This window comes from Gossypium hirsutum, chromosome A03, assembly GCF_007990345.1.
Source record: "Gossypium hirsutum isolate 1008001.06 chromosome A03, Gossypium_hirsutum_v2.1, whole genome shotgun sequence".
Classification (NCBI taxonomy): domain Eukaryota; kingdom Viridiplantae; phylum Streptophyta; class Magnoliopsida; order Malvales; family Malvaceae; genus Gossypium; species Gossypium hirsutum.
In genome coordinates, this window is record NC_053426.1 from 32,758,429 (window position 1) to 32,773,997 (window position 15,569).

The 15,569-nt window shown below is 38.4% G+C and overlaps 1 non-coding gene across 1 annotated transcript; it reads right to left on the reverse strand.

Annotated features, from left to right (window-relative positions):
• Nucleotides 1-6,906: 6,906 nt before the first annotated feature.
• On the reverse strand, nt 6,907-7,013 carry LOC121227780 (small nucleolar RNA R71). The gene has a single exon (XR_005925303.1). It is a non-coding gene; the product is annotated as a small nucleolar RNA R71 (small nucleolar RNA).
• Nucleotides 7,014-15,569: the final 8,556 nt, after the last annotated feature.

Genomic DNA, 15,569 nt, shown 5'->3' on the forward strand with positions numbered 1-15,569 from the left:
GAAATCATTGGAGATCCACTCACACTATCAACAATTATTTTGGTACCAATGAATTCAACATTTTCAGTTATGGCATGTATAGGGGACTTGGTTATTTTGTTATGTGTCATAATTGTTTTGGCCAAATGTGTTGGGTTATAGTGGTTAGAAGTTCATTTTGTATAAGGCCATTTGAAATAAGCCAATATTGGTTATAAGTATATTTATATAATGATGCATTTCATGAATGATGTGTTGATGTCTTGGTTATGGATGTTGGTTGTATGTATATGCTTGGATTGGTGCAATATTATGTTGTGTAGGTGTATGCATTAAAGGGTGGCAAAATGGCTTGGTAAATAGCCTTATTTTTGTCCACACGGGTAGACACAAGGTCGTGTTTCTAGGTCGTGTGCAACACATGGCTTGCCCTAAAGGCATGTATTTAGGCTGTGTGTCCCCTGCACCCTAATTTTTGGAAAACATAATGCCCAACATTGAGTACATGGGCAGAGACACGGCTGTGTGTCTTAGCCGTGTGAGGTCCATGGCTTTGCACACGGGCGTGTGTCCCGGGCGTGTGAAGTTTATACCTATTTAATGAAAAATCATGAATTTTAAATCGACCACATGACGTAGCACATGGGTGTGTGATATGGTCGTATGTTTTCAATTTGTTATTAAGTGACAAATAGAGAGTTACATAGGGTCAGGACATGGGTGTGTGACCACACGGGCGTGTCCCATATCCACACGGGCGTGTAACCTCTGTTTAGTGAAAATTTTTTCTAAGTTTTGTAAAATTCTCTAAAGTTCCCGGTTTAGTCCCAAACCACTTCCAAAGCGTGTTTTGGGCCTTGTAGGCTCATATTAGGGACTTTATGATTGGACGTAAAATGTTTTAATTTGGATGGAAATTTGTAGCTCAAAAATGTATGTTTGTTCGTGTGATAAGTCTGGTAATGCCTCATACCCTGTTTCAGCATTGAATACAGGTAAGAGGTGTTACATTTAGTGGTATCAGAGCTACAGCTTAGTCGATTCTTGGACTAACGTAGCGTGTGTTAGAGTCTAGCTATACATGCCATATATGAACTGTGATACTGTGATGACTCCTGACAATTTTAAACCGTGTTTCCATATAGTAAATGGATCCCGATCGAGCTATAGCTGATGATGTAGAAAGTAATGTGCCGCCTCCCGCTCAAAGGGCAGTGTCATCTGAAAATAAGCCTCCCACGGTCAGTCAGGGAGGAGGGTCTAGGGAAGCCTTCCTCCACATGATGAACGACTGGTGTTTGGAGTTTCTTCGAACAAATCTGAATGCTTAACATCCTCCACCCCCTCCTTATCCCCAACCAATTTTCGTAGCTCCTCTAGGTGTGGAATTAGTAAGACTGAATTAGCCTCCGGTTGATAAAATTTGAAAGCAAAGCTAAGGAATTCAGGGCTAATGTAGATGATGACCCCGAGAAAGCGGAGTTATGGTTTGAGAATACTATCAGGGTATTTGATGAGTTATCATGTACACCCGAAGAGTGCTTGAAATGTGCTATATCATTATTGAGGGACACAACATATCACTGGTGGAAGACACTAGTATTTGTGGTACCGAGAGAGAGGGTTACATGGGAATTCTTTCAAGCGGAATTTTGAAGGAAATATAACAGTCAGCAGTTTATCGATCAGAAACGTAAAGAATTACTTGAACTGAAACAGGGCTGAATGTCAGTGACAGAGTATGATCGAGAATTTTTCAGGCTCAGTAGTATGCCCGAGAGTGTGTTTCCTTCGAGGCTATTATGTGTAAAAGGTTCGAAGATGGACTGAATGAAGACATCTGATTGTTAGTTGGAATCTTGGAACTAAAAGAATTTGTTGCATTGGTTGAACCATCTTGCAAAACCGAACAGCTAAGTAAAGAGAAAAGAAAGGCCGAGAGTGAGGTTAGAGATGCAAGAAAAAGGCTGACGAATAAGTCATTTCAATCTCAGTCAAAGAAATCTAGAGAAATGTATTCTCGTTCAAATGTTTCAGCTGGGTATTCACACAGAGACCATGGGAAACAATATTCGAGTCTGAAAACTAAAGCTACTTCAATTGCAAGTGTGGGTAATGTTAGGTCTAGCAGACCTGAATGTTAGCATTGTGGTAGACGACATCCCGTCGAGTGTAGGATGAATGACCAAGCTTGTTTAAAGTCTGGTTCTCAAGAGCATTTTATCCAAGATTGCCCTGAGCTGGCTAAGAAAGAACAAATTTTGAGTGCAAGGCCGAGTAATACTACCAATAAGGTAGGCCACCGAGAAATACTTGGAATGGAACTAGCAGTAAAGGTGTGGCGAAAGATACAGCTGTGAGATCTGAGGCCAAAGCACCTGCTAGATCTTATGCCATATGTGCTCGTAAGGATGCATCATCTCCCGATGTGATTACTAGTACATTTTCTCTTTATGATACTAATGTTATTGCATTGATTGATCCTAGATCCACTCATTCTTATATTTGTGTGAATTTGGTATCTAGTAAGAATTTGCCTATTGAGTTTACTGAATTTGTGATTAAAGTGTCAAACCCCTTAGGCAAATATGTGCTAGTTGATAAAGTTTGCAAGAACTGTCATTTGATGATTTGAGGTCACTGTTTTTCGGCTGACTAATGTTGTTGCCATTTGACGAATTCGATGTTATTTTGGGTATGGATTGGTTGACACTACATGATGCCATAGTAAAATGTAGACAGAAAACTATTAAATTGAAATGTGAAAATGGTGAAGTTCTTCGGGTTGAAATCTATGAATTAAGTGAATTGCCTACTGTGATTTCATCTGTGTCTACTCAGAGGTACATAAGGAAAGGTTGTGATCTTGCTTATGTGTTGAATAAAAAAATGTCTGAATTGAAAATTGAATCAATGTCGGTAATCTGTGAATATCCGGATATGTTTCCAGAGGAGTTGCCTGGGTTACCTCTGCTTAGAGAGGTTGAGTATGCTATTGGTTGAATATCTGGGACTTCGATATCGATTGCTCCGTATAGAATGGCTCCAACTGAGTTAAAAGAATTGAAAGCTCAGTTGCAAGAGTTGACAGATAAGGGTTTTGCAAGACCTAGTTTTTCACCCTGTGGTGTTCTAGTGTTATTTATAAAGAAGAAAGACGGATCAATGAGACTTTGTATCGATTACAGACAGCTTAATAAGGTGACTATATAGAACAAGTATCCTTTTTCGAGGATTGATGACTTGTTATCGATATTCTCAAAAATTGATTTGAGATCTGGCTACTATTAGTTGAAAGTTAAAGAGTAGGATGTGCTGAAAACTACTTTTAAGACAAGGTATGGGCATTATGAATTTATTGTTATGTCTATCGGACTAACTAAAGCACCTTCCATTTTTATGGACTTGATGAATAGAATTTTTCAACCGTATTTAGATAAGTTTGTGATTGTGTTCATTGATGATATTCTAATTTACTCATGAGATGAGTCTGAATATGTCGGGCATTTAAGAATTGTATTGCAGACCTTGAGAGGTAAGCAGTTGTTTGCTAAATTCAGTAAAAGTGAGTTTTGGCTCCAAAAAGTTAGATTTTGAGACATATAGTTTCAGGTGATGGTATTCGAGTTGATCCAAGCAAGAATTCGGTAATTGTTGAATAGAAACTGCTAAGGAATGTATCTGAAGTTAAAAGCTTTTTGGGTTTAGCCGGTTATTACCAACGTTTTGTCAAAGGATTTTCAATGATTGCTACTCATATGACCAAGTTTTTGGAAAAAGATGTTAAATTTGAATGGTCCAAAAAATGTCAACAAAGTTTTGAGAAATTGAAAGCATTACTGACTGAGGCACCAATTTTATACAACCTGAATCGAGGAAAAAATTTTAACTTATAGCGACGCTTTATTAAATAGTTTGGGATGTGTAAATAGTTTGGGATGTGTGTTGATGCAAGAGGGGAAAGTGATAACTTATGCCTAGAGACAGTTGAAACCGCATGAGAATAATTATCTGACGCACGATTTGGAATTGGCCGCCATTATTTTTGCTTTGAAAATTTGGCGTCATCATTTGTACGGTGAGAAATGTCATATCTTTACTAATCATAAGAGTTTAAAATACTTAATGATTCAGAATAATCTGAACTTGCAACAATGGATATGGCTCGAGTTACTGAAGGATTATGAACTAGTGATTGACTATCATCTGGGTAAGGCAAATGTAGTCGCAGATGCTTTGAGCAAAAAGTCCTTGCTTGCTTTGAGTGCTGTGAGTACGAGATTGACTTTGTCTAATGACGGTTCAATTTTGTCCAAGTTGAGAGCTAGAGTGATATTTCTTCAGCAAATTCGTGAAGCTTGGAAACACAAAAATTTAAACACTTTTTCATACCCTTTTTAACTTAAATTCATGCAAATTCGGTTAAATTCTTGTCAAAAAATAATTAATTTTTATAAAATAATAAAAGTGCACTTAAAATATGAAAGTGCACTTAAAATATGAACATGTTTAATTTTAGTTAATTTTATAATTATTTTTGATGAATTTTGGTTATTTTCGAGAGATTTGCACAAAGGGCGAAAAATAGCTTGGCAGACACTGCTAGAAGCAGAAAATCAAGAAGCAATTTGAAGTATCGAGGAGAACTAAATTTCAGCCTAAAACGGTCCAAAATTATATGTATTTATTCATAATATAATTAATTTTAATTTATATCCAATTTAATTTTGGTTAATAAATTATGATTAATTAATTATGAAAAAATAGTCCGATTGAAACGAACCGAGTGAACCAAACCGGCCAAAAAAAGGACAACCCAAAATCGTCCAAGTGCTGACCCAATTCAGCTCATTAGCTGATTATTTAAGCTTGCAAAGAGGCCTTTGAAGAATTTTTCAAATTGCAATTCAACCCCTCCACAATTGGTGGCTTTGTAGATTTGCCCCAAGCCATATTTAGAAAAGTTGAAGCCATCAACTTTGCCACATAGGTGGCCCGCCAAGGGGTGGCTCTTTGGCTGCTATTTTTAGCAAATTTTAGCTACCGCATTCAACTATAAAACCCCCTTGTCTGATCATTCAAAGCATCCCTCATTCATTCACATCTCTTCTCTCCTTTCTCACTTTCTCCTCTCATTTTTCCATTCAAAGTCCCTTGCTCTCTTGCCGATTTCTCATCTTGGAAAAGGGGTATTCATCAGCCATTTTGGAGCAACATTGAAGTGTTCATAGCAGCCTTGATCGGCGAGGTCAACAGAGAACGAAGATGGAGCAAACTAGTCAAGCCACGAAGGAACACCGGATTTGATTCTTGTTCCCTATCTCTTTAATTTCTGTTGTTGTTATGATGAACATATCTATGAATATTTATGTTGTTGGAATGGTTAATTTAATCAGATTATCTTAAATTTAATTTGTGTTGGTTTGATTGCATTTCATCTGCTTAAATTTTTAAAATTATGTTTATGCTGTTATAGGCCTCGGTAAAATGCTTGATTAAGCAAAATCATGCCTAAGTTATTCTTGCATTATGATTGTAAGGTAACTAATCAATTATTTATTTAAACGGATTGAAATTGTAATTAATTGACACAATAATTAATCAGTGCATGTTTATTCTTCTAAGGTAGCCGAAGGTTAAATTAGCAATGTATCTAGCGATACACTTGCCTTGCATAACTTGCAAGATTTTTGTGATTAAAATGTTTCAAGGTAATAGTACATTGTTACTTAACATAGTCTTTTATATGATCATTAGATTTAATCAATTTTTTGAATTGAAATAGTAATATGCAATAGAATAGTTTAATTTAATGAGTATGTATGTGCAATAACATGTTTGCTTATTAAAATCTGTTTAATCATTTGAATTGACATAGGCATATGTTAAGAAATGACTGGATTTGTGTAACTGAGTATGTTCATAAGTTAACAAATTACCGAGTTGCCATGAATTTATTCGTAATAGCATAAGCATGAGTTTAATAATTCTAAGTTAAAGAACTGTAATTAATCCAACACAATTATGTCATCTTGATTAAATCATATATTTGAAATCGTGTATTAGAACTTTTTTTTTATTTAGTTTAAAATCTTTTTTTTAATCACCTTTTTGAAAACAAAATATTTTTTTTCATCAAATTGTTTTAAACTGTATTCATAAATAATTCCTTTCACAGTCCCTGTGGGTACGATAACTCGATATTTACTTGTCACTTTATTTCTTGTTGCGATTGTGTACACTTGCACATTTCCATTGTTCCAAGTTTTTGGCGCCTTTGCCGGGGATAATTTTAAAAGGTCATTATTTGTGAATTTGTTAGTTTTACATTTTGGTTTAATTTTCTGTTAAATTCTAACTTAATTAATTATTTCAGGTGTTTATGAGTATTGACCGAATTATTGACCTACTCCCTATAGACCCTAAGATAGAAAGAACTTTTCGAGAGCGAAGAAGACAAGCAAATCAGAAAAGGATCGAAGAGATGAACTTTAAATATCCAAATTAAGAAAATGGAGCAAACCCTGCTTAAAATCCTATCTTTATTGCTGATGATAGGGATAGAGCTTTAAGACAATATGCCGTGCTAGTATTTAATGATTTTAATCTGAGTAGTAGGAGACCCGAAATTAAGGCACAACAGTTCAAGCTGAAGCCAGTCATGTTCCAAATGCATCAAACTATAGGCCAATTTAGTGGAATGCCTATCGAAGATCCTCACCTACACTTAAATTGTTTATGGAGGTGAATGATTCTTTCAAGTTAGTCGAAGTAACCGAAGATGCATTATGATTGAAGTGGTTCCCATATTCACTAAGGGATAGAGCTCGAGCCTAATTGAACTCATTGCCACTGAATTCAATGTCCACATGGCAAGAGTTAGCAGAAAGATTCCTTATGAAGTATTTCCCGCCTAGCAAGAATGCTAAGTTGAGGAACAAGGTCATTATTTTCCAACAAATGGATGATGAGTCATTGTATGAGGCATGGGAAAGGTACAAAGAATTTTTACGAAAGTGCCCTCATCACAGAATCCCACATTGCATCCAAGGTGAGACATTTTATAATGGTCTCAACGCTCGCACGAGGATGGTAGTGGGCGCTTCTGCTAACAGTACTCTCCTTTCTAAGTCTTATAATAATGCTTATGAAACCATTGAGAGGATTGCCAGCAACAATTATCAATGGCCAACCAATCAAGTAGTGTGGTGGTCGCTAAACTAACTAAAAATTTGCATAAGGTAAGTGTACCTATCGAATAGTAGTATAGCTATGGTGAGATCGGAAATATTGTATCCACAAGGACTAAAAGTACTAGTAATTACTATCTTTTTATTATTCTAGCCTAAGAATTAAGGACTGTTTTAAACTAAGAAAAGTTATCTAATTGACTAGGATTATGATAGAGATTAAAGTTGGAAAATACTTTTGGAAAACCGATAAAGAAGACAATACCCAAGGAAGAATTAACCTAGACTTCACTTATTACTTTTGTGTTAGACGATTTATTCACTTGACTTAATCCATAGAAATCCCTGATTTATGTTAATATCTCTCTCGAGACTAAAAACAAATGACTCTAGGTTGATTAATTGAAATCTCTTTCTAATTAAAACCATTATTGTCACATTAACTCGATCTATGGACTCCTTTATTAGATTTGACTCTAATCCGGCAGATTTATGTCGTCCTATCTCTAGGATTGCATGCAACTCCGCTTAATTATGGAAGATCTACTCTTAAACAAGGAATTTTGCTCCACTGACTAAGCATATCAAAACCTAAATTAATATCCTGGAATATTAAAGCAAGGATTAAAACTCACAATTAAGAATAAGAATAAGTATTTATCATATAACTCAAACAGTAATAAGATCCATCTTAGGTTTCATCCCCCTTAGGTATTTAGGGAGTTTAGTTCATAATAATGGAAAACATCTCAAACTTAGGAAAATAACAAAACATAAAGAAACCCTAAGAACTTCTAAGGAAATTGAATGGAGATCTTCAGTCTTGAAGTAAATCATGCTTTCGAATTGATTCCAATGGCTATCCTTGAGTATTCTCTGCCTTCTACTTTGCGTCCCCTCTTTGATCCTCTTCTAGGGTTTTAAATATACTTTGGAATGCCCAAAATTAGCCTTTTCTGAATAGATTTAGACTTGGGCTCGATAGGGACACAGCCGTGTGCAGCCCCCGTGTGAGGGTGCTAAGGCCATGTGCAATTCTGACTTGGTTTAATGTTGACACAACCATGACAGATAGGTGTGTGGTTTACCCGTATGTCACACACGATCATGTGGATTACCTGTGTGGAAGTGGCTAGGCAGTGTGAAACACTGAATTAGGCTTATTTTGTCCATTTTTGGCCCGTTTTGTGACACCCCTAAAGTGACCCTAGTCGGAAAGTGGTTTCGGGACCACGAAACCGAGTCACAAAAATAATTAGATGTTATATTCTGTGCTTATTGTATGTGGAATTTGTATGTGTGAATATTTCGTGCCTTGATTTTTATCAAGGCGGTGTTAATTTATAAGAAAGGACCCATGTGATAAGACTTGATAATGTGATAGGTGAAATTTAAAGTGGCCAAATAATGCATGAGTTATTGACATGAGGGACTTGCATGTCAAATGGACCACTTTTAATTAGTGGCCGGCCATAATGATAGTTGATAGATATTATATGCATTTCATTTTAGCATGATAATAGTTAGTGGCTTTATATTATGGAAGAAAGAATAATTAAAAGAAGAAATGGGTGATAAAAACAAAGGTGGTTCATCCTCACTCTACCATTGCCGTAACTTGAGATTAGAAAGAAAAAAAAAAGAGAACATGCATGTAGTTCATCTTGGAGGCCGAACAAAGGAGAAAGAAAATAAAATTTGTGGCTTTGAAGTTTCGGCCATTTGGAAGCAACAATTCAAGCTCAAGAACTCAAGGAAACAAAGTCGGATCGTGGAAAAAGGGAAATTGGTCGAATAGTCGGAATTGACGTACATTAGTGATCGAGGTAAGTTTTAAGTATTAAAGCCTATAATGTGATTGAGTATGATATGTTAATGTAACACCCCGAACCCGAGACCGACACCGGAGTCGGACACGAGATGTTAACAAACTTTGAAAAATTTTTCCAGACACTGCCCAGTCTGAGTACTAGTCGCTTCAAAAATCATATCTTGAGTTTCACAACTCAAAAATCAGTTTTGTGATTTTTCCCTGAAACTAGACTCATGTTCCCACCTATGGATTTTTTTCTAGAATTTTTGGTCGGGCCAATTAGTACAGTTTATTAGTCAAAGTCTCCCATGTTACAGGGGTCGACTACACTGACCTTTTCCCATTACGACTGGGATATCTCTCTGCACAGAGCTTCAATACTGATGCCGTTTGTTTCTATGGAAACTAGACTCAGAGAGGAATCCATACATATATGGTATGACCCCTAATTATCTCTGGTCAATTTATAGTGAATTTCCAAAGGCGGAACAGTGAATCCAGAAACTGTTCTGGCCCTGTTCCACAAGAACCCGAATATCTCTTTCTGTACTGTTCCTATAATTGTTTCGTTACTTCCATATGAAAGTAGATTCATCAAGGTTCGATTACATAATTTATTCACTATTTAATTCCACTCCTACGAATTCTTGTGATTTTTCCAATCCACACCACTGCTGCTATCAGCTTCTGTTTTCAAAGTGAACCTTACCTAATTTGGGGTTTCATGGACCAACTAGGGCCTTGTCATACATAAGCCCACATATGATCATACTTAGCCATTCTAGTGGCTGATCATTTGCTCAACACTTCCATTCCCACATAGTTACATCATGAAACCATCTATACATTCATAAATACGAATGGTCTAATGCCATACTCCACTTCTACAAGCCATTTTCGCATGGCTGTACACTTATACATTTCATAAAGTACTCGAAAGACAACAACGGGTAGTCCTATACATGCCACAACAAAATTCAACCAAAATAGTACCCAAAAGAGCCTTTGATAGTGTGGGCGACTTCGACTTCAAGATCCCGAGTCCGATAGCTGGAGAACCAAAAATCTATAAAACAGAGGAGCAATGTAACGAGTAAGCAATTTATGCTTAGTAAGTTTGAGCAAGGAATTCCAGCATGCACAAAGAATAGCACACGTTTAGCTAAACGGAATATTTCATAATACGCAATTTACCGATATCAAACTTGCTTCACAACATTAACAACCATTATGTACATACACAATAAACTAACTTGGCCGAAGGCCGGTAGCTCGTTTATCAACTGAGCGAACATTTATTTGTAAGGGCTCGATTAAATTCAACACATACGTAACATATCCCCATATTGGGATGTTTTTCGAGTATTCGCTGGAATTTTACAGCAAGCTCATTCATTACCAAACCACGTACCTTCGGGATTTAACCGGATATAGCTCCTCGTTCAAATGCCTTCGGGACATAGCCCCGGTTTTAGTGACTCACACAATGCCTTCGGGACATAACCCGGATTTAACAACTCGCACGAATGCCTTCAGGACTTAACCCGGATTTAATAACTCGCACGAATGCCTTCGGGACTTAACCCGGATTTAATAACTCGCACGAATGCCTTCGGGACTTAACCCGGATTTAGTATCTCGCACAAAGGCCTTCGGATCTTAATCCGGATATATTCACTTAGCACAAAGCCTTCGGGACTTAGCCCGGACAGCATTCAATTAATCATGCACATCTAACAATAATTCATAGCACATTCATATTTCATTTTCGTTTACGAAACTCAAACACAAGGCACATATTGTCCTTGCACATTCGGCTCAATAGCCACACATAGAGCATGATTTAATCACATCGAAATTTAAGCTCTCTTACTCAAGAACTTACCTCGGGTGTTGTCGAACGATTCCGCTAGCTATTCAACCACTTTTTCCTTCCCTTTATCGGTTTTATTTCCCCTTTGCTCTTGAGCTTAATCAAACAAATAAATTGATTTCATCATTTTAGGCATCAAAAGATGAACACAAGGCACTTAGCCCATATTTATACCTTAGACATTAAAGTCTCATACATGCAAAAATCATGCATCAACACCACATATTAGCTAATTTCTTGCCCTTGACCGAATATGCATGTCCATTTTTGGGGTCGATTTCAACACTTAATACACACATGTACACACTAGTAAAGCATCCTCCCCCTTTTCATCAATTTAACACATGCATTGCTCATTAACATGCAAAGTTACATTCGGCCTTAGCACACATCTTGCTAGCCGATTCTTCTCCATTTAGCAACCAATGCACATATGTGCTCACACAACAAAAAATGCTAAAAAGGAGGTTCAAGAATCATCAAGCCATCATCACATGCATCATTAACAAGCTTCATATTTTGCATGCAATGGCATTAACACAACCTCCACCTAGGCCGAATCTTAACTCATCCTCATGCCTCATCACCACAACATCAAACATCAACCAAGAATGATTCATCCATGGTCAAGTGCCATTTCCATCACATAGCAAGATTTAGACCATGGGTTAGGTAGAACTCAAGCTAACAACTAAAACATGCATGCCTCTCATGGAACATCATCAAACATACCTTAGCCTAGCTACATGCATGGCCGAATCTCTTCACCTTTCTTCTTCTTTCCTCCTTAAAATTTTTGGCCAAGGATGAACCAAAGGATGAGAAAATTTTTTCTTTGTTTTTCTTTCTAGTTTTTGGCAAGCATGAAGATGAGAAAAGGATGAACAAAATTCCCCCTTTCTCTTGTTTAGCTCACGGCAATGGGGGGACAAACACCACACACACATTTTTTTTATTTTGTTTTCCATTTCTTTATTACCCATACTCCTTATTTTATTCTTCCACTAACAAAACATGTTTCATGACATGTTTTGCCCATCCTTCCTTGTCATGGCCGGCCACTACTCTTTAGGGGGGAATTTGACATGCAAGTCCCCCCTTTGTCCACATGCACTAGTAGGTCCTCACACATTGACCTATCACATTTTAGAATTTTCTCACATAAGTCCTATTGACTAAATTCACATGAAATCAACCAAATTGAAGCTTGAAATTTTCACACATTCATAATTACATATTCTACACAATAAGTATCACATTCAAACATTTCGGTGACTCGGTTTAGCGGTCCCGAAACCACTTCCCGACTAGGGTCAACTTTGGGCTGTCACAACTCTCCCCCACTTAAGAAATTTTCGTCCCCGAAAATCTTACCGGTAAATAGGTTTGGGTATCGTTCTTTCATCGAGCTCTCGGTCTCCCAAGTTGCTTCCTCGATCCCGTGTTTGAGCCATAACACCTTTACTAGCGGAACTCTTTTGTTTCGCAACTCCTTCACTTCACGAGCTAGGATACGCATCGGTTCTTCTTCATAGCTCATGTCGACTTGAATTTCAACCTCTGATGGGCTAATTATATGCGATGGATCAGATCGATAGCGTCGAAGCATCGAAACATGAAAGACGTCATGAATCTTTTCAAGCTCCGGGGGCAAAATCAATCTATACGCAACCGGACCAACTCGTTCGGAGATTTTGTACGGCCCAATGAATCTTGGGCTCAACTTGCCCTTACGGCCGAACCTGAGTATCTTTTTCCAAGGTGAAACCTTAAGGAACACTTTGTCTCCCACCTGATACTCAATGTCTTTTCGTTTCAAATCTGCGTACGATTTCTGACGATCCGTGGCTACCTTCAGACTTTCACGGATTACCTTTACTTTCTGTTCAGCATCTCTAATCAAATCAACTCCGAAAATTTTGCTTTCACCGAGCTCGGTCCAAAACAATGGTGTACGGTATTTACGACCGTACAAAGCCTCGTAAGGTGCCATCTTAATACTTGATTGAAAACTATTGTTGTAAGCGAATTCAATCAAAGGTAAATACCGTTCCCATGAACTACTGAACTCGAGGATGCAACATCTCAACATATCCTCAAGTATCTGAATTATCCTCTCGGATTGACCATCGGTTTGGGGGTGAAAAGCAGTGCTAAAATGCAGCTTGGTACCCAGAGCTTCTTGTAATTTCTTCCAAAATCGTGAGGTGAATCTCGGATCTCTATCCGACACGATAGAAACAGGTACCCCGTGTAATCTCACAATTTGATAAACGTACAATTCAGCTAGTTTCTCCAATGAAAAATCCGTACGTACGGGATGAAATGAGCTGACTTAGTCAGTCTATCAACAATAACCCATATCGCCACCCTCTTACTTGCTGACAAGGGCAGTCCGGACACAAAGTCCATTGTGACTCGATCCCATTTCCACTCGGGTATCATGATTGGCTGGAGTAATCCTGAAAGCACTTGATGTTCCGCTTTCACTTGTTGACATATTAAACATCTCGAAACAAAGTCGGAGATGTCCCGTTTCATACCATGCCACCAAAATTGACGTTTCAAATCGTTGTACATTTTCATACTCCCCGGGTGAATTGACATTCGGCTACAATGGGCTTCGTTCAGAATCATCGAAATGAGTTCCGAATTCCTTGGAACACACAAACGATTTCTGATCCTCAAACCATCATCATCATCAATTTGAAACTCTGATTCCTCGTTCGGAAAACACTTAGCCCGTTTTGCAACCAATTCATCATCGACTTTCTGAGCTTCACGAATTTGGTGAGTCAATAATGGTTTAGCTTTTAATTCAGCTACTAACACACTGTCTGGTAGAACAGACAAATGCACGTTCATCGCTCGTAAAGCAAACAATGACTTCCGGCTTAAGGCGTCCGCAACCACGTTAGCCTTTCCCGGGTGGTAATCAATGACAAGCTCGTAATCTTTCAACAACTCAAGCCAACGTCTTTGTCGCAGATTCAAGTCTCGTTGAGTCATCAAATATTTGAGACTTTTGTGATCCGAAAATACATGGCACTTCTCACCAAACAGATAATGTCGCCATATTTTAAAGCGAACACGATGGCAGCTAGTTCGAGATCATGGGTCGGATAATTCCTCTCGTGTGGCTTCAATTGTCTCGACGCATAGGCCACGACTCGACCTTCTTGCATCAATACGCAACCCAACCCAAGTAGGGATGCGTCACTATAAATGACAAACTCTTTACCTGATTCGGGTTGCACCAAAATTGGAGCTTCAGTCAAATGAGTTTTCAGTTGGTTGAAACTTTTCTGACATTTCTCCGTCCACTCGAACTTAACATCCTTTTGAAGTAGCTTCGTCATTGGTGTGGCTATCATCGAGAAACCTTTCACAAATCGTCGGTAATAACCGGCGAGCCCCAAAAAGCTCCGAACTTCAGTAACATTTCTCGGAGGTTTCCAGTCAAGTATGGCTGAAATTTTATTCGGGTCAACTCGAATACCCGACGCGGATACCACATGACCCAAGAAGCTAACCTCTCTTAACCAGAACTCACACTTACTGAACTTAGCATATAACTGCTTATCCCGCAAAATTTGCAGCACTAGCCTCAGATGCTCAGCATGTTCGGTCTCGTCTCTTGAATAGACCAAAATGTCATCAATGAACACCACTACGAACCGATCCAAATACGGTCTGAAGATCCGATTCATCAAATCCATAAATACTGCAGGGGCATTAGTGAGCCCAAACGGCATCACTAAGAATTCGTAGTGACCATATCTCGTTCTGAAGGCAGTTTTGGGAATATCTGAATCTCGGATTCGCAACTGATAATAGCCCGATCTCAAATCTATTTTGAGAACACTGAGGCTCCCTTCAGTTGGTCGAACAAATCATCGATGCGCGGCAACGGATATTTGTTCTTTATCGTCACTTTATTCAGCTGACGATAGTCAATGCACAACCTCATGGTTCCGTCCTTCTTTTTCACGAACAATACTGGTGCACCCCAAGGTGAGAAACTTGGTCGAGCCAAACCTCTATCCGTCAGTTCTTGCAACTGAGCTTTCAACTCCTTTAACTCGGTTGGTGCCATACGATACGGAGCTATCGAAATCGGCGTAGTCCCAGGTACAAGCTCAATACCAAACTCTACCTCCCGAACAGGTGGTAAACCCGGTAATTCTTCCAGAAAAACATCCGGGTATTCACAAACCACCGGCACAGATTCGGGTTTCTTTTCTAATTCTTTGTCATCAAGCACATATGCAAGGTATGCTTCGCACCCTTTTCTTACATATTTCTGTGCCAACATTGCTGATATTACAGCTGGCATCCCCTCCAAGTCCGCAGACTCAATTCGGACTACTTCGTTATTTGCGCACCTCAAATCAATAGTCTTGCTCTTGCAATTCACAATCGCATCATGCGCGGTCAACCAATCCAACCCAAGGATAACATCAAATTCATCAAACGGCAAAAGCATCAAGTCCGCTGGAAAACAGGAACCTCGAATTTCCAGGGACATTTCTTACACACTTTGTCGACAAGCACGTAACGACCCAAGGGATTTGACACCCGAATTACTAACTCAGTAGACTCAATAGGTAAAGTCTTACTGGATGCTAAGGTTTCACATATGTAAGAATGAGTAGAACCGAGGTCAATCAAAGCAATTACATTAGTATCAAATAGGGTGAATGTACCGGTAATA